The sequence below is a fragment of the Eumetopias jubatus genome, unplaced genomic scaffold (genome assembly GCF_037043125.1).
Source record: "Eumetopias jubatus isolate StellerSeaLion01/CBP00866 unplaced genomic scaffold, mEumJub1_p1.0 scaffold_1, whole genome shotgun sequence".
NCBI lineage: Eukaryota > Metazoa > Chordata > Mammalia > Carnivora > Otariidae > Eumetopias > Eumetopias jubatus.
The window spans coordinates 111,750,212-111,770,812 of record NW_028274807.1 but is presented as its reverse complement, the minus strand read 5'-3'; the positions used below and the strand labels follow the sequence as shown (position 1 = coordinate 111,770,812).

The 20,601-nt window shown below is 38.1% G+C and overlaps 1 protein-coding gene across 2 annotated transcripts in view; it reads left to right on the top strand.

The window, feature by feature from the left end:
- Positions 1 to 10,883: 10,883 nt before the first annotated feature.
- The window catches only part of RNF13 (ring finger protein 13), a 155,522-nt gene continuing 145,804 nt past the window's right edge, over positions 10,884 to 20,601 (top strand). The window contains exon 1 of one of the 2 annotated variants that reach the window (XM_028103024.2): positions 10,884 to 11,094. The gene's annotated coding sequence lies outside the window, so the exon portion shown is untranslated. Of the gene's footprint in view, positions 11,095 to 11,570; positions 11,718 to 20,601 lie in introns of those variants that run through there. The other variant, XM_028103023.2, reaches the window with a different exon arrangement.

Genomic DNA, 20,601 nt, shown 5'->3' with positions numbered 1-20,601 from the left:
CCAACTGCTTTGTAGCTTCCTGAAATACATGTTTATTTTTACATGTGTATTTTTCTATGCTGTAGTAGACTTGCCTTTAGAGTAAATGCCCTGCTCAAAATTATGTCATTAAGAACTTGTTCCTTACCTGTGTCCCCAGCAGTGAGGTTTGTAATGTGACCCTTTTCTCATCATCACAGTTATTTGGACCAGAATGGAACTGTCAGAATCCTTTCTTTTGGGACTGAAGGAAAATATGACTTTGCGGTTTGATCTGTAACATGCAAATTAGCAACTGTGAGTGAATCATCTTCCTCCAATGTGACTGAGTGGCTGACAAAGCTAAGAAGAAAGAATGAAACAGACATATGCTTTTTTTTTTAAGATTTTTTATTTATTTGACAGAGAGAGACACAGCGAGAGAGGGATCACAAGCAGGGGGAGTGGGAGAGGGAGAAGCAGGCTTCCTGCCAAGCAGAGAGCCCAATGTGGGGCTTGATCCCAGGACCCTGATCATGACCTGAGCCAAAGGCAGACGCTTAACGACTGAGCCACCCAGGTGCCCCGAAACAGACATATGAAGAGGAGCACAGGACATAGAGGGCACTCTCATGGTTTCTGTTGCCCTTGAATTGTGAGACACCATCTCTCAATATAACACATGCCCCCGATTTTGCTTAAACATGCTTTAGTTGGTTTCTGTTAATTAAAATCAAAAGAGTTCTATGAAAAATTAATGATGTAATGTATAGTGATTAACATAACATAATAAAATTAAAAACAAAAAACAAAAAATATTAAAAGAAAAAATCAAAAGAGTTCTAATTCATATTTATCCTTTAAGATTCAGCTTCCTTTGGAACAAGATAAGGATATTCATTATCACCACAATTGTTGTTTAATGTCATTGCCAAGATATTAGCCAAAATGTTTTGGTAAGAGACATAAACCATGCACCAGTATGGAAAAATCTCCAAGGTAAATCATTAGGTGAAAAAAGGTGCAAAACAGAATGTGTCATATACTACCATTTGAGGAAGAAGGAGGGAAATCATATCTGTAGATATGATACATGGTACAGATAGTTTGCATAGACCTCAAAATCCCCGGAAATATACTCAGGAAACTAGAGTCTTTGGTGCCTATAGAGAGGAGACTTGAGCAGCCAGGTGTCAAGGACAAGAACAATACTTTTCACTGTATTTTCTTTTAAATAGACTTTATTTTTTAGAGAACTTTTAGATTTACAGCAAAATTGGGGTGCCTGGGTGGCTCAGTCGGTTGAGCGTCTGCCTTCTGCTCAGGTCATGATCCCAGGGTCCTGGGATCAAGCCCCGCGTTGGGCTCCCTGCTCAGTGGGGAGCCTGCTTCGCCCTCTCCTCCCGGCTTGTGCTCTCTTGCTATCTCTGTCACTATCTGTCTCTCTCTCTCTCTCAAATAAAAAAAACAACAAAAAAAGATTTACAGCAAAATTAATCGGAAAGTACATAGTATTCTCCTATACCCTTATACCTCCTGCCCCACACATTACAGCTTCCCCCATCAAAATCCCAAACTGAACGGTACATTCATTACAACTGATGAATCTACGCCGACACATCATCATTGCCCCAAATCCATATTTGACATTAGGGTACAGTCTTGGTGTTGTACATTTTATGAGTTTTGACAAACTCATAATGACATGTGTCCATTGATATAGTGTCATATGGAACAGTTTCATTGCCCTAAAATCCTCCTTGCTCTGCCTGTTTATCCCTTTTTCTCCCCTAACCTCAGGTAACCACTGATCTTTTTACCGTCTCCATGGGTTTATCTTTTCCAGACTGTCATATGGTTGGAATCATACAGTATGCATCCTTTTCAGATATGCTTCCTTCACTCAGTAATAAGCATTTAAGGTTTTTTAATGTCTTTTTATGACTTGATAGCTCATTTCTTTTTAACATGGAATAATATTCCATTGTTGGATGTACCACAGTTTATTTATCCATTCACTTACTGAAGGATGTCTTGGTTTCTTCCAAGTTTTGGCAATTATGAATAAAGCTTCTATAAACATCCATGTGTAGGATTTTGTGTGGATGTAAGTTTTCAGTTCATTTGGGTAAATACCCTGGAGTATGATTGCTGGATGGTTTGGTAAAAGTATGTTATGTTTTGTAAGAAACTACCAAACTATCTTTTGGAGTGGCTGACCATTTTGCATTCCTACTAGCAATGAATGAGAGCTCCTATTGCTCGACATCCTCACCGTTGTGTTTGTATTATCTTTTTATTCTTTTCAAATTTCGAACCACGTGAAGGCATTAACTACTCAAAAAATTAAATTAGATGAAATACAGAAAAATTAAAAAAAGAGCCCAACTCAGTCCTTTCAAGAGACCTTTTTGATCTCCCCAGGAAAGTTGACCTCTTCCTCTCTTCCTTCACTTCATCATACGTGTTTAAACTATTGGACCTTTTATACTGCATTCCATTTATTATGTCAGTGTCACCCTCTGCCATTAGACTGTGAGCTTCCTCATGGAGGGGCAGTATCTTAATCACCTTTGTATCCCCAGTGGTCAGTGCCTTGCAGTGTGAATAAACAAGCTAGATTATTGTAGATTGATATCATTAAAAGTTACCTTGTAATAATGAAATGATGGGTAGACTTGAAACTCTCTTAGCAATCTAGGGACAACTTGAACTGATAAAGAGTAGACTTGAAATTTTTCTTAGTTGCAATCTAGGAATAACCTGTTTTAGCATCCAGAAGATCTAGAAGCTCTTTCTGAGTTTTTTTCCCCTAGGAGTTTTTAATTAATGTAGTTAGCCTACTGGGTGCCTCCTATATGCAATGGAATATGCTAGGTCTTTGGAAGATTTGATGATGAATGTGATCTTAAGGGTTTTGCCATGAATATAGAAAAATGGCAGCTGTCCAACACACCTGGACCAGGAATTGTATTATAGGATGAAATGTGGTAAGAGATGTACAAACAAAATTGATGGTATGGAAGTGAAGAGACATTTGATCCGACATAAAGATATGCTGTTCATTCACTTTAGTCATTCAGTACATATATACTGAGCCTTTAGTATGTATCAGGCACTGTTCTCTGCAGGATCATTGCAGTGAATAAGATACGGAGCTTCCAGTTTAATGTGAATGTGTGCGTGTGTTTGGAGTGGAGGAAAGGTTAAGGGTAGGTAAGGAATAGTGGGGAGGGACAAAGACAATAATTAATAAGCAATAAATAGCTAAGCTCTGTTTAAAGAGAATGGTCACATAGTAGGGATAAGCATGGAAAAAGTAAAGACAAATCTAGCGAAATAGGAAAGGAAGTGCTTGTTAGGAATAATGGTATGAAAGAATTAGGTTCAATACAGGGAAAACAAGTAAATAGGAAGATGACACATACCAAGGAGAAAGAGCAAGAAAAAAATGTTACAGATCTATACAGGGGTAAAAAAGGAAACGACTATGACACAATCAGTGACTAATATTTTATTCCTCTGATCTATCATATATTTCATAGATGGAAATCTATGATTCTTGATTCTTATTTCTGCATTTAGAGTCATGGCATTCTCTCTATTACAGCTTAACCCCTTACTTCAGGTTCCTTTTAAAAACTCTGAAATAGTCACATGTTTACATTGACTTTAAAACATTTTCTGATTTATGAAATGTTGATACATGTCATATGTGTTATATATACAAAACAAGAAGAAATAGAACTTTATGTCACATGGTAAATAGTACTGCATAAGAATACTGAATGATTGATGATCCTTTACAATACTAATTACCTTAGGAGTATATGCTTTGGTATGCTCAATACTGATGTGTTGAGAGAGAATTGATGGCATCTGTTTTTTTAATTGAAGGTTAGTTGACATATAATATTATATTAGTTTCAGGTGTACATCATAGTGATTTGACAATTCTATACATTACTCAATGCTTACTGCCATGTGTAGTCACCGTAAATGCTTTCACAATATTGTTGAGTATGTTCCTTATGCTATACTTTTCACCTCTGTGACTTATTTATTTTATAATTGGACATTTGTACCTCTTAATCCCTTTACCATTTTGCCCATCCTCCCACCCACCTCTCCTCTGGCAACCACCAGTTTTTTCTCTGTGTTTGAGTCTGTTTGGTTTGTTTGTTCATTTCTTTTGTTTTTTTTTTTGGATTCCACATATAAGTGAAATCATATGGTATTTGTTTTTCTTTGTCTGACTTCACTTACCATAATACCCTCTAGGTCCATCCATGTTGTCACAAATGGCAAGATTTCATTCTTTTCTTTGGCTGAGTAATATTTCATTGTATGTAAGTATGTATGTATGTGTGTGCGTGTGTATATATATGTATATACATTTATATACTGCGTCATATATATACCACACCATATATACCACATTTTCTTTATTCATTCATCTACTGATGGATAGTTGGGTTGTTTCCATACTCGGCTATTGTAAATAATGCTGCAGTAAACATAGGAGTTCATAATATCTCTTCGAATTAGTGTTTTCATTTTTTTGGGTAAATACCCAGTAGTGGAATTCCTGGATCATATGGTAATTGTTTTTATTTTTTTGAGGAACCTCTACACTGTTGTAAAGAGAAGGAGAGTTTGAGTCAATTGCTTCCCAATTTAATATAAAGAAAATCAAAGGAAAATTATACTCTAAACTTCCATGAAGAATAGTCCTACAAAATAGTGATTTCAAGCTTGCAATCCCTAATTTTCTTGAAAATGATAAAATATCTAAACAAAACAATCTATTGAGGTATGATAGATATCTTTAAGCATTTTTCATCTGTAGAGTAATAAAGGTAATGTGAGCTACCTTCAGTTTAAAATTCATGAATTTTTAAAAGTTAGATTTAGTAAAAAATAATTTTTTAGCAAATGAAAAGAGGCAAGTTTATTTTGACCAAAAACCTTGCTTCACATTTCTCAATCTACCGAAAGTTTAAGAACTAGTAGTCTCTATTTTGTTTTCTTGTTTTTTTTTTAAGATTTTATTTATTTGAGAGAGGAGATTGAGAGAATGAGTGGGAGGAGGGGCAGAAGGAGAAGCAGACTCCCTGTGTAGCAGGGAGGCTGATGTGGGACTTGGGACTCCATCCCAGGGTCCTAGGATCATGACCTGAGCCCAAGGCAGATGCTTAGCTGACTGAGCCACCCAGGTGCCCTAGTAGTCTTTATTTTGAATATGAATTAGGTGTAATGATTTACTGTGTTGTCTCCCACTTCTAAATAGTTCTTGGTAATTGGAAAGCCTTTCATAGAAAGCATTTGTCTGTAGTGCCAGGTTGGACCTTTTTGCAATAGGCCAGTTTTTTGAGAATCAAAACAAATTTGAAAGAAGGAAGTAGAAGTCTTAATTCTCGATATACTTCCTGTCCTCATATCTTTCCTGATTCATTTAAGGTACAGTTTTAGTTAGGTTTTTGGTTTTTTTTAAGTAATTTATTGTGATTTTAATTTTAACTGGAAAAGAAACCAGGCAGGTTTGGACAATCTTAAACACCTAGATACATTGAGTTAAATATATCTTCGTAAGTGCATAGCAGAGTTTGCCAGAAAGTAAGGGATACCCTCTTGGGTCAACCAAAGAGGCAACTAAAAATCAGATTTTACAGTTTCTTGAACTTGCTATTTAGCAAAGAAACACATGAAAAGAAAGAATAGACTAAAGAAGATGGACTTAACCTGTAAAAGGAACAGACGATTTAGAAGTTTGGTCTGAGGATCACCAGCATCACCTGGGTACTTGGCTGGAACTTTAGAATCTCAGGCTCCATCAGAGACCTACTGAATCAGAATCTGCCTTTCAACACACTCCTAGGTGTTCCTTTGCATAATAATGTTTGAGAAGCCCTAGTTTACATGACATCATAGTTGAGGGATACTAGGAAGATTTCGCTTGACTGCCATTTTTCCACTCATTCATTTTAGTATCTAAAATGCCGCGGGGTGCCTGGGTGGCTCAGTCAGTTAAATGTTTGCCTTCGTTAGGCTCAGGTCATGATCCGCTGCCCTGGGTTCGAGCCCTGTGTTTGGCACCCTGCTCAGCAGGGTGTTTGCTTCTCCCTCTCGCACTGCTCCTCCCCCTGCTCTTGCTCTCACTCGCATGCCTGCTCGCTTTCTCTCTCAAATGAATAAATAAAAACAAATCTTTAAAATTTCATTTTCATTTAAGACATTGTGGTTTTGGAAGCTAACCTATAAGATATATACTTTTAACAAGACTAATGCTCTTGTATTCATTTATTTAAAAATTTTCTAAATGACAGGTGGAAACAGCTTTGGAGATCTAAGACAGGTGAATTTCAGGTGTTGGAGAATGAAGGATAGGCTCGGATAAGTGGTGTTGTTGAGGCAGGACAGCCATACGGAGATAGAATATGATAAAACTGATGAACAAGAGGTTTTACTTGCCCAACTTCACCCAGGAGAGTTATTTGGGTCCAACCTGGAGCCCTCTCCTTCATGTTATGTTGGCTACTTCTTGTTTGTCATTTCAGCTCAGAACTCAGCCTCTGATTATGGATGGAACTTGCATTCAAATCCCAGTTCCAGAGCTCAAGAAGTCTATTCCATTTCTCACTAGCTGCATGAGTTTGGATGAGCTATTTAATTTCTTTGAACCATGGTTTCCTGATTTGTAAGAATAAAACACATTAGTAGGACCAAAGGTTGTCATGAGGATTAATCAAATAATGTGTAAAAAACTCAGTACAGGATTGCTACTGCTGTTGGTTATTATTAGTTAGGGGAATGGGAGATAAGGAAAAGTCTGGGAATATTTTAAGAGCAACGATCACCTGGGGATCAAGAGCTAGATATGGGAAATAGCAATATTGAAAGGAATGATTGGAAAGCCTTGAGAATAAGCTATACCAGCTTTCTTTTGGTTAATTGCTTTGTATATCTTCCCCTTCCTTTTACTATCAACCTTTTGGTGCCCTTTCAGTTTTAGTTATTACATCTTGTTAAAAAGAATATAGCTGATAATCTGTCTTTTAGCTGACAAGTTTATCCCATTTATCTCTTTTAGAGGGTGATTGATATATTTCTTGTGTCTCTATATTGTATTTGCCATGTACAATACCTACAATATGCCCCTTTCCCACCTCCACTTTCCCACCAGTCTATGCAGTAATTATGTTTGCTTTATTCCCTTTTTTACATCTACTGGTTTGAAAATTATACTCAATTTCTTGGCTCTCCATATGTTCTTGCATCTCAACCCTTCTTTCTGGGTTCAGTTTTTGACTTCTTGAAGACATCCCTTAGAAGTTCTTTCAGTGAAAGTCTCTTACTTTGCCCTCTTATTTAAATGATAGGTTTACCATAGGGTGGCTCAGTTGGTTAAGTGTCTGCCTTCAGCTCAGGTCCTGATCCCAGAGTCCTGGGATTGAGCCCCATGTTGGGCTCCCAGCTCAACAGGGAATCGGTTTGTCCCTCCCTCTGCACACCCCCAACCCCCATTTGTGCCCTCCCCACCCGATGCTCTTTTTCGTGCTCTCTTTCACACACCCTCTCTCTCTCAAATAAATGAAAAATAAAATCTTAAAAAAGATAAATGCTAGCTTACTTCAGCATACAATTCTAGGTTGACAATTATAATTATTTTACTTCAGTATTTGAAGATATTATTTCATTGACTTCTAGTTTCTTTTGTTGCTATTGAGAAAATCAGCTGCCATTCCTTTGTATTTTTTTTTTACTTCAGAACTTTCGTTTTTCTTCGATCTTCTCTAAATTTCACAATACCTTGATGTAAATTTCTTTTCTTTTTTTTTAATTTTATTTATTTATTTGACACAGAGAGAGAGACAGCTAGAGAGGGAACACAAGCAGGGGGAGTGGGAGAGGGAGAAGCAGGCTTGCCGCTGAGCAGGGAGCCCGATGTGGAGCTCGATCCCAGGACCCTGGGATCATGACCTAAGCCGAAGGCAGACGCTTAATGACTGAGCCACCCAGGCGCCCTTTGTTTCTTTAGGGTGTATTTCCTGGGCTGGAATTGCTGTGTCATAGAAAATGTTCTTTTTCAGCCTTTCCAGATAATACCAAATTATTTCCAAAAATGACTGCCTTAATTCACACTCCTGAGTTCTTACATCTTTATATAGCATTATGTCACATAAATTTTTGCTTATTTTGTAAAAACGTTGTTAGCAAATAGAGGAAGATTGCTTCTCAGTGTCCCAAATAGGAAAGGAAAAATTCAAATTGTATTTCATTCATCTTTTTTTTTTTTAAGATTTTATTTATTTGTCAGAGAGAGAGAGCACAAGCACACAAGCAGGGGGAACAGCAGACAGAGGGAGAATCAAGTTCCCCGCTGAGCAAGGAGCCTGATGTGGGGACCCAATGCAGGACCCTGGGATCATAACCTGATCCAAAAGCAGGTGCTTAACCAACTGAGCCACCCAGTTGTCCCTGTCATTCATCTAGATAAAGAAAGGGAGGCAACTCATCCCAAGGGAAACAATGACCAGATCATTTTTAAGGCATTTAACCTGAAACAGACTTTTCTTTGGTCTAATCTTTTTCAATTCCCTTGAAAACAAATAAGCTTTGTTGAAAAGCCTTTCAGACTGATACTTGTTCTTTTGTGGTCTGAACTTTTCACTTACTATCTTACAAGATGAACTTATTAGTTTAGAACTTGGTAAAGAATTGGGAGTCTTTTCTAATCTTTGGACCAAAACTCCCTGAAACAGTTTTAGTTCTTTTTGGTACTTTTTCAAAGGTGCCTACTCCTACATATACGAATTCCTCTGGATTTTTTATGGCTTCTATTCCTTCTTTTATCACAGTAATAATTTTATTTTCTTTTCAAAATGAATATAGATTTTTATCTGATTCTAAAATTACCATTTTTTTCTGATTCTAAGTATAATGTTTAGAGTCATTTTAACATCTCTAGTTGATCTCAGCACTTAAAACACTGCATTCTTGCCACTATTTAGGGAGAAAACTTCTAAGCCATTTTAGACAATTATTTAGTATTCTGTCTTTTTAGTTGTTGTTGCTTACAATATTTTGGAGGTAGGAAATGCTACAATTTCACATGCTATCTGTTTATACTTTTAGGAGGATATAAAATAAAACCTGTCAGACACAAAGTTCTAAAAGCTCATTTTCTTTTATTTGTTTTTATAAGGAGATAATTAGCGACTATTAGTATCATGTGCCATGTTAACCCTTCAAGTTCTTGAAAACCACTATTAAGATATCTATCAATCTTACTAACATACTTAAAAAAAAATTGGTACTTTTTCCCAGTCTATTTTCTTCCAGTTTGTCTTCATTCATCACAGTGGGGAGAGTAACTGCTTCTGCAGGGTGTAGCACAATTCTTCTGCGTAAATGCAGTACAAATAGCACATTACCTTGTTCATAACTGGGAGAACTATACCTATTGTGATCTGAAGAGAAGAATAAAGTCAGATTAAAATGTTCTGTACTCAGGGCTCCTGGGTGGCTCAGTCCCTTGAGCCTCGACTCTTGATTTCGGCTTATATTTGATCTCAGGGTTCTAGGATGGAGCCCTTAGTGGGGCTCTGAACTCAGCATGGAGTCTGCTTGAGGATTCTCTCTCCCTCTGCCCCTCCCCCCACTCATGTGCACATGTGCTCGCTCTCTCTCTAAAATAAATCTTAAAAAAATGTTCTGTACTCAAGGTACTTTAAGGAATAAACAAAGCCTGTTTTTTCCTTTTTTAACATGTAGAATATGGACATTATTATTTTTTGCTTTTTTGATGTCATTCAAAAAAACCTGATTTAGGGGCGCCTGGGTGGCTCAGTCGTTAAGTGCCTGCCGTCAGCTCAGTTCATGATCCCAGGATCCTGGGATCGAGCCCCGCATTGGGCTCCCTACACAGCGGAAAGCCTGCTTCTCCCTCTCCCAATCCCCCTGCTTGTGTTCCCTCTCTCGCTCTCTGTCAAATAAATAAAATCTTAAAAAAAATCTGATTTAACATAAAACCAATTTGAGATGATTGAATGAAATGCTTATAGAGATATTGCAACTTATATTTACATTAATTACACTAGCCTTTATGTAATATTTCCAATTCGGATTTTGTTTGCTCCTCCCTCCCCTTCCCTCCTAATTCTGATTTTTTTGACTTTCTTAAAGGCAGGTCTGTGTATTAAGTATTGAATGTCTTCACAACTGATGAAAACCTAAGAATATATAGTACATACAGTCATAAGGTACATTAAGAGGGCAAAGTACCTCTGTTGGCCTTTACTGAATTTTATTTTACTGTAATTTTATTTTAAGTTTTATTAAACTTAAAATAAGGGGGTTTAAGTTTTATCTGAGTACATGATATTCACAATATTCAAAATTCAAAGGGCACAAAAGCATACACAATAGGGAAAGTTTTCCTCCCATTCCTGTGTCCCAGCCACTCAGGTATCCCCAGAGCAATCAGGGTTACAAGTTACATCAGTGGTGTTCTACAGGGATTTCTATGTGATAACCCTCTCTAGCACCTCCGTTGTTTAAAAGATAAGGTCGAAGATTGTGAAGTCTGTAATGGACTTTTAAAGGCACCTTATTTTGAAGCAGAAGCAGGACCAGAATCTTGGTTTCCTGCATTCTAATTCAGGACTTTTTGCAATCGTCACATAAGCCACATTGCCTCTTTAAGGTGGCTAGTTTGCAACTGGTTAATCAGTGTTGTGGTTCCAATCCAGGCAATTTAAGTTTCAAAGTAGTTTGGTTTAAGATTGGAATACCCGGTAGGCAGAAGGTTAATCAGAAGGGCAGTAGGGGGCGGGATTTTTTGGCTGCCAAAAGGAGGCTCGGGTTTTAAAAGGCTGACCTAGGGCTTAATCACACGGTTAGACTTTTGCTGAGTCCCGGGGATGGCGCGTGTCAGGCCCAGAGTGCTGACGTCAGCACGGCTCCGAGCCGGGCGTCCGGGTACTCGTTTTCAGCCTTCGGGCTGCTGGCATCTCTAACAACGCGACCCGGACTTTATCTAAGGCGTTGGTGGGTCTCGGTCCCATCCATCCGGACCTCAGCCTGGACACCGTGCAGAGGGGATGAGGTTTTGTCCTCGCTCCTTCAGCCGGTCGGGTGAGTGTGGTGCAGGGAAGAGCCTTGTCGGTGCCAGAGCCAGCCCCGCCCAAGGGCAGCCCGCCAGCTGGGTCTCGGGCTGCTTCGTCCCAAAGCCAGAGCGGACCAAGCCGGCCGGCCCTGGCCGCTCGGTACGGTCCCCTCCAGACCCCATGGCCTCCACTCCTGGGAGCAAATGGTGGTGGGGGGGGGGTAGGCTTCCATAGCCAGTTCCCTCGGCCAGCCTGCCCCCCTCCCCTGACAAAAAGCGGATCCTTCAGCTGCGCTGCAGAATCCCGCCCTACCCTTCTCTTCCCTTCCCGGGAAGACGGATCACGCGGCCAAGAACGCGACTCCACGAACTGGGCTTTTTTCCCTGCCAGCTGGAGCAAGCAGCTAGACGCGGTGTGAGAGTGGGAAGGGACCTTAGCAAACAGCTCTGTGGCCCAATGGCTTTTCTTTGTCTTCGGGTGCCGGCCAATGAGGCGTGTGGGGCGGGACTTCCGTCTAGCTTCGGTGTTGTCGTCCCCACTCGGATTCCGGCTGTGGGGGTCGGTGCGGATATTCAGTCATGAAGTCAGGGTAGGGACCTCCGCAGCTACGCGGTGAGCGAGACTATTTGTGTTGCGGGGTCGGGCTTCCAGGTAAGAGCCTCTCTGGCCTCTCGGTAGCCGGGCAGGGGATTGTCCCCCCTCGGGGCCTGGCCGGGAGAACACACCCCCTCGCCGGCCCTCTGTGGCGGCCCCGCTGCTGAGGTCTTTGCTGCTCCTCCCCAGGCTGGGTGCGGATGAAATAAATCTTTTTGCAAAAGATTAAAAAACAAAAAAACCTCTGTCCTCGGAGGGCCCGATTCCCGCTCACCGCCACCCCCACTCTTTGAAGTTTGTATGTATCTAAAGTTGTTGTATTATCTGTTTTGCTTCTCACATTCCCATCCTGCGGTGGCTAGAGCCTGGGAAGATGTTTGGAAGGCATTTCTTGGTCAAGTACCTGCCGCAAAGTCCCTGGGCGAAATCGCTTAAGTTGCGGGGACTTTGTAGCCTTTGAAAACAAGGAGGGCAGTCACCTCCTTTCTTTGTAGTCTCCCTCCATCCCCCGCTGGAAGCTCAGGTTGAAGGTGGGACGTGACTCTAGTAGGGACAGATTCCATGTCCCTGCCCTCTTAAAGCCAGCAACTCTGCCAGGACACTTACGGAGTTGACCCCCACTGATGAAAGAACTCTGTCCCAGTGAGGGAGTGGGCAGACACAGAAGCCAAGCGATCCCAGAAGCACTCAGGCAACTTCAGTGGCGGCCACTGAATGTTTTCTGCTAGTTTTTGGTGAATTCCTCTATTTTGTCTTAATCTGGCAGTAGTAAATTTCCAAAATTATTGTTCCATCCCTCCGTTTCAGCACCGTGGGCAGCTGCTTAGGTCCGTTTCGGTTGTCGCAAACTTGCCTGAGTGTTAAATGTTGCTCAGTGATGCAGCAGAACAGTGAAAACGAATGCATTCCTTTCAACAATGATCTGTTGTTCTCCAAGGAGAACATCTGCAGTTTTTGATACAATATAAATAAGTAAGATGGGTGTGCCTCCAGAGGGTTGTAGTAGAGAAACAGATCAATTCAAGATTTAAGGATGGGCTTTTCAAGGGTTTTATCTGTTTAAGTACCTGTTTTAATGGGTTGAGGAGATTAGCTCCAAGGAAGAGAAACAAAACTGGAATCATAGCAGTTAAAAGAATTTTAAACAGACCGTAAAAAGTGTAGTACAGTGCTGTAGTTTGGAGCCCATGAGGATTTATTAATGGGTTTTGGAATCAAGTTAGTGCATTGACATTAACGTTAGAAAGAAAAAAAAATCAGAGGACATCCTATGGAGTAAGACTAAATATTACTTTATGAAGCTTTTGTTTCAGTTTTTTTAAAAATGTGTATATGAAGAGGAAGATGTAAATGTATACCATATTATTGTGGATTATGGCAAACCAGTGGATCCCAGATTTCGTTGGGTCCAGCCTTCAGCTCTGCCACTTAACTGTGTGGCAGTATTCTGTGACATTACCTCTGAGTAAGGGAAGAATTATAGGAATTATTTGAAATAAAATATCTTTTACATAGTTAAGCCTCAAATGTTTTGGGTTTTTTGGTTGTTTTGTTTTTGAAATGATTGGGTAGAAGCCCGGTTATTTCTGTGTCAGAAATGATAACTGTTTTATTAATACATATTTTTACCTTGTCTTTATTTGAAGCCAGCCAGCTTGCTGTCTCCATGTGTAATAGTAAATCATGTGGACATAATCTTGGTTTGTGAGGTTTAATACTGAAGGGTTTGGAGTAAGTTCTCATCTATCCTTGTTTAAAGCTTATTTCCCTAAAGCATTCAAACTGTTACTAGCATTCAACACCCTTGTTTTGATATATTTATCAGAAGTTTTTCAGGCACTAATTTTAACAAAGTTAAGGCAGGACTAAGGGTATGATAAGTTTGTATCTTTGAGTTAAAGCATTTTATGTTTTATAGTTCTTGCCATCAAGATGTATAAAATGAAGTGGCTTGGTTAGATATCATGGTATACACTTCATGTTGCTGTGACCTAAGAATAGCTGGTGTTTAAATAAAAAGTGTCATTTTGGACATTTAAATACCGGGGAGTTAATAATGTTTAGCAGAAGACAAATGAATTTGAGTCAAAGGAGTATTTTGTACCATTTGACATATTACTACCGTAAGGCATTGCATATGGTAGTTTCATATGACCTGAAAAAGGGAAGAAAGTTAGTAAGCGTTGTTAGTTTTCTCAAAAGAGGAAACAGAACTAATAGACAAGTGAATTTCTTTTAATAAAGCATGGTTTAATAATTGTTTAAAAATTTGTGTATTCTATAAATATTTATTGAGTATATATCAAAAGTACATCGTTAAACTTTACAAAGCTTTTACCCAAAAGTTTATTTGGAAACAACGAGAACATATAATTGGTATTGTCAGTTTACATATTATAACATATGAATAACAGCAACAGTATTAATAGCTAACACTTTTTTTTTTTAACTATGGTCAAATATAATTCTAAGCACTTTACATTATGTCATATAATTCTGTTTTTGATGCGGTAAGTAGTACAATTGTCCCCTTCTTATAGAAGGAGAAATGAAGACCTTACAAATACATAAGAGTTCATACAGATTTTTAGTGGAGTAACTGCAGTTTGAACCTAGGCATCCTGACTATAAAGCTTGTCCATCTTGTGCCATGTTTTATTAAAACAAAACAAAAAAACCCAACAAAAACAATGCTGGGGCATCTGGGTTGGCTTAGTTGGTTAAGCATCTGACTCTTGATTCTAGCTCAGGTCATGATCTCAGGGCTGTGAGATTGAGCTCCATGTTGGGCTCCATGCTGGGTGTGGAGCCTGCTTAAGATTCTCTCCTTCTCTCCTCCCTCTGTCTCTCCCTTCCTAAATAAAAAAATTAAAAAAAAATACAGAATGCTATGGGGTTATTTTGGATTCTTGCTTCTTTAGATGATCTTGGTTAGCTCCATTGGCCCTCTGTTTCCTCAGCTCCTTCCTCAAAAATACAGTATTAAGCCATTATGTTTTTGTGGGGATTAAGATAATTTGTAAAGGACTAGACAGAATGTGTTCAATAAATGATATATGCCTCAGCCTTTTTCCTTTTATGTTGAGGATATGATCATTTGAAAGGTTATTAGCAGTTGGAGGAGGATGGGAGAAGAAAGATTGTTCCTCATAAAGATGCTACCCAAGCTGAGCGATAGAGGTAGGAAAGCAGAGAAAATTTGCCAAGGTTGTATGTTTAAGGAACAGGCTGGTAAAGGTAGATTGAGTGATATAGAGTATGGAGATCTTAAATGCCATGATAAGAATTTTGTAGATGATTCTAAGCTGAGAAGAAGCCCTCTTTATGGATATGAATCTGGAACAGGAGTGCAGTGAAGGAGTTTAAGCCTGGAGGTAGGAATACCATGGAGTTTAATTACAGTTAGTTGAGGCAAGAAGTGATGATGGTGGGATTGTAAGGAAGGCTATAGATTTGGAAAATGTTGACATCAGCATTGGGAACTGACCTGAGTATGGGCCTAAGACATTTTGGTGAGGATAGTGATGTTATTTATGAGAGTAAGGATGTTATGATGAAGAACAGGTTCTGGTGGAAGGGAATTTAGGAGGAGAATTTATGATAGGGATTTTAGTTTCAATGTTGAGGAGTTGTTCAGATGTTTGGAAATATACAGTGGGAGCTGGGAGTTCTGTGTATTCCAAAAGGGAAAAGCCCTTTGTGAGGAGGTGGTCTGAGGCAATCACCCTCCCGTGGGTCAGTTTCATAGGAGTGATGTAACTCCTTAAAGGTCCTCAGAAGTGCAGATTTCTCACTTAATAGAGATGTACCCACTATTTTTCCCTGTAACATATTTTGTGTCCTGGGAGGATGAGAGGGATGGTAGTAGAGAGGGAAAACTTGGGAAACCTAGCAATGCTCACATTTATTATTTCAAAAGAGAAGCAGTAAATCGGAGGCTCAGGATTCTCACAGTAAGAACCTGGAAGGATGGTGTGATGTTTATATAGTGCCAGGTATAGGCATTTATACACACATGTTGAACACTGAATTGTTGTAATATCTCCAGATTTGTTATTTTTGTCATCTTTTTACCATGAATTAATAGCAAAACCTTTAAATTCAGGGAGCCTGTGCACTTGTTATGGGGGCAGCAAGGATGAGGGGACCCAGAGAGATTGTATTAATAGCCAGGATTGTGGGAGAAGAATCTCAAAGGATCAGAGGAGAAGGCTGCATGATGTGTAGGAAGAATAGAAATTCTGTGAATGAATACCTCTGCCCGCCATTCTCTGGCTTCAGTTTCTCATTCTGTAAAATGATGATAATACCGATTCTGACCTATTGCAAAAAAGAAGGAAACATCTGGAGACCCTTTATACTCGAAAAAGTATAAGTAGTAGAAGGACTCGTAGGTTTCTTCTCTTGACAGATTTACTAGGGTTTGGAGCAATTGGGTAGGGCATGATGTTAAATTAAACAGTATAGTTTATCCATCTCTGAACTAATTTTAGTTCTCTTTAATGCAAGGTCTGAGTAAATGGCCAATGAAAAAATTGAATGTTAGGCACACACACTAGGGTAAGGAAAGTTTTACAGATTTTGTCACATTATTGGAAACAACTTGCATCCTACTACTTGGATCCTAATACTTATATCATTTATGCTCTCAATAAATACTTAAATACCTTTTATAGAGGCCCTGTTCTAGGCACTCAGAGTACATCAGTGAACCAGAGACACAAATCTTTGCCCTCATGGAACTTACCTTCTAGTGGGACAAATAAGGTCTATTTTAATAATGGAAAGTAATTAGATCTTTCTTATGTATTTATAAAATTGTAATTTTTTAAAGGATTTTATTTATTTTAGAGAGCATGAGAGGGGAGAGGAGTAGAGGGAGAGGGACAAGCCGACTCCGTACTGAGCGCAGGGCCTGATGCAGGGCTCCACCGCAAGGCTTGATCTCATGACCCCAAGATCATGACCTGAGCTGAAATCAGGAGTGGGACGCTTAACCAACTGAGCTACTCAAGCACCCCCAAATCATAATTTTAAATAGATAAGAGTACTATACCAGCTTGTAACTAATATTGTAGAGCACTTTGAAAGAAGGGACTGTATTATTCTTACTCATGCTTGTCTCCCCATTTCCCCTTCTTCCCAATGGAATGGCTTAGATCTATTTAATACACAGCAAATGTGGGTATTCATTTAATGTTTATGATAGGGAGATGGAATTGTGTGAAGGCAGGGGCCAGATCTTAAAGCAATCAGTTAAATGTAGCAAGTATTAAGGGCCCAAGTACTCACTAGATTGACGATTGGGAAAAAGAGAAGGTGCCTGGCTTGCCTATGAGGTTGAAATGGAAATAAGATTATATTGAAGCTGTAAGCATCAACATTAACGGAATCTGGGTGTACCAAACTTGCCCACTAATTAGCTAGGTGACTTTACATAACTGTACCTCTCAGTTCATTTCCTTATTTATAAAATGATGTTGGAATTCTCTAGTTAAAGAAAAATCTGCTTTTAAGACTTACAAAATATTTATTGCAGTAATGTTTCATTTTACTAATGAAGATAAAATAGAGCTGATCCTGTGCTCCCATTGTCTAGTGATCAGACTAAATTTATACTTAATGAACTAGATATTTAAAAAAAGATGTCTACAAAATTAATGTTATTTATGTTACTTACTAATGTGACTGCATTATAATAAAAAAAAAAAGCAAAATATAGCCTAATATGTAGTTTCCCTTTTTGCCATTATGTAGGATAAACAAGCCATAGTATTTTAGACTCTAATAATAGATCTTAATAGTTATTCATACTTTCATACTTGAATTTTATAACAGCCTTTGATTTTTGTGCCAGGTGCTAAGTATATAAATCAGAAAAGGTATAATCCCTAACTTCAAAGAGTTTAAAGATAATGGGAGTTTTGTTACATTGTGGTGGCATAGAGAAGGCACTTACATAATGAGGGTCTGTGAAAAGAGAAAGTTTGTATGGTTAGAGAAGAAAGACTGAGGAGCAATGAACCGCAAGGGACAAAGCTGGAGTCGTAAAGGCAATTTTTGAAAAACTTTCTCTGTTAAGCTACAATTTAGTTTTGAACTTTATTCTGAAAGTTGCTTAATCTGTTAATGAATTTTATGCAGGAAGTAACCTTATCAGGCATTTGCATATCTACCTTTACATTCCTATTAAGAGAATGATACACAAGGAAGCTATGTTATTTCAATGGTATAGTCCTACTTGAGGAAATCAGTCTTTTAACTCTTTTTAATCTTCAACAAAGTCTGAGGACCAGTGTTAATTTTGTGGTTTTAGGGTATCAATAACTATAAATATTTGGATATTAGAACATTTAAATGTTCATAGCCACATTAATATATATTGAAAAGACAAATTTTGGGATATCTGCTTATTGAAGTAAAAGAACTGGTCAGTTATAAGAATTTGATTTAGAATCCTTTCTTAAAGGGCTAGAAATTTGTTGAAGTTTGATAGAATGTGACTGTAGTTCAGGCTTAGTTTCTAATGACTGAAATATCCTGTTAAACTTTAAAGAGGAATGGATTTCGAGGGAGAAATACCACCTTGTGATAGATGAATATTTCTAAATCAAGTCATGAGAGAGTAGGAATTGAATTTTTACTTTGCTTAGATATAAAACACCTCATAGGGACGTCTGGATGGCTCAGTCGGTTAAGCATCTGCCTTCGGTTCAGGTCATGATCCCAGGGTCCTGGGATTGAGTCTTGCATCAGGCTCCTTGCTCAGCAGGGAGCCTCCTTCTCCCTCTGCTGCTCACGCTGCTTGTGCTCTCTCTCTCTCTCTCTCTCTCTCTGACAAATAAATAAAATCTTAAAACACCCATGTTGAAGGATACTTTATTGGCCTAGTTACTGTGCTTGTAATTTACATGTTTGACTTTCAAAAAAGAACTGTGCTTGTAATTTACACATTTGTCCAACATTTATTATAAATATTAATGGCTTAAAATTTTTTGAGATGAAATTCATATAACCTGAAATTAACCATTTTAAAGTGAACAATTGAGCAGCATTTCATATATTCACATTGTTGTGCAACTACCACTTCTGTCTAGTTCCAAAACATTCTTATCACTCCAAAATGAAACCTATACCCATTAAGCAGTAACTCCCCATTCCCTGCTGCCCCAAATCCCTGGCAGCCACCATGCTTTCTATTTCTCTGGATGTACTGGATAACTCCTGTTCGTTATAGAAATCTTAGAGAAATCCATCATACCATGTGTAACCTTTGTATCTGGCGTACTGTTTTCAAGGTTCTGCCTGTTGCAGCAACATTTTCATATGGGTCAGTACTTCTTTCCTTTTTACAGCTAAGTAATTGTTATTGTATGTATATACTACACTTTATCCATTCATCTGTTGATGGACACTTGAGTTCTTTCTACCTTTTGGCTATTGTGAATATTGTTGCTGTGAACATTCATATGTAAGGAAGTTTTTAATTTTGATGAAGCCCAGTTTATTTTTGTTGCACTTGCTTTTGATGTCCTATCTAAGATTACATTGCTGAACCTGAGGTCATGAAAACTTTTTTATAAGAATTCTATCATTTTAGCTCTCATATTTAGGTCATTAAAACCATTTTGAGTTAATTTTTATATATATTTTGAGTTTGGGGTATAACGTCATTGTTTTGTATGTGAATATCCAGTTGTCCAGTACCACTTGAAGGGACTGTTATTTTCCCATTGAGTGGTCATGGTACCTTTGTCAAAAATCAAGTGGGCGTAGATGTATGGGTTTATTTCTGGATCTTAATTCTATTCCTTTGATCTGTATGTCTGTCCTTAGGCCCATTCCACACTGTTTTGATTATTGTAGCTTTACAGTAAGATTTTTAAATCAGGAAGTGTGAGTCCTTTAGCTTTGTTCTCTTTTCACCAAAATTGTTTTGACTATTTGGGACTTCTTGCCATACCATATGAATTTGAGGATTGACTTCCATTTCTGCATAAAAGGCTATTGGAATTTTGAGAGGGAATGTATTGAATCTGTGGATTGCTTTCAGCAGTATTGCCATCTTAACAATATTTAGTCTTCCTAATACATGGTGTATTTTTCCGTTTATTTAAGTCATTGATTTTGTTTAGCAATATTTTATAGTTTTCAGTGTACAAGTCTTTCACCTCCTTGATTAAATTTACTCCTCGGTATTTTATTCTTTTGGGTACCTTTCTAAGTGGAATGGTTTCTTAATTTCATCTTTGGACTGTTCATTGCTGATGTGTAGAAACAACTGATTTTTTTATGTAATATTCATTGCTTTTAATAGTCATTTACTTTTTTACCTATGTGAACTGGATCAGATAGATAAGAAATTGGAAAGTGGAACATTAAAGAATTTTTACTTTTTTGATGTGAGATTATCCTAAATCTGAATAGTTTGGGGTGTCCTTCCAGCATAGTGTTGAATGATTTTCTAATTATACTAGTGAATTCCTGGTATCTTGTTACACAAACTTGGCCATTATAATAGAAGATAGAATGTTTTATTATCTTTAAACTTTTGGAGGGGGACTTAATTCTGATGTTACAGAGAAAGCCTTAGGGATAAACCATACTTATCATTGAATCTGGTTTAGAGATCCATGAGTAATAAAAATAAGATTGGAATCAAAGCTAATGTGATTATATAAATTATCATTAATATACATCAGTTTACCTTTCTCTGTTTTTCTTGAAAGTTTTCAAATATTTAGCCTTAAAATTTTATTATGAATAATTTCAACCTCATAAGTAATTAAAGCAGTACAAATTTATACAACAATCAAATCGTCTGGAAAGGCTGGGATTTCGTGACACAGATCTGTATTTGAATATTAGCTCTACTGTATAAGAGGCATCATTAGGCAAATTACTTAAAAATAAGAGTACTTATAAAGTGCTTGCTATATGT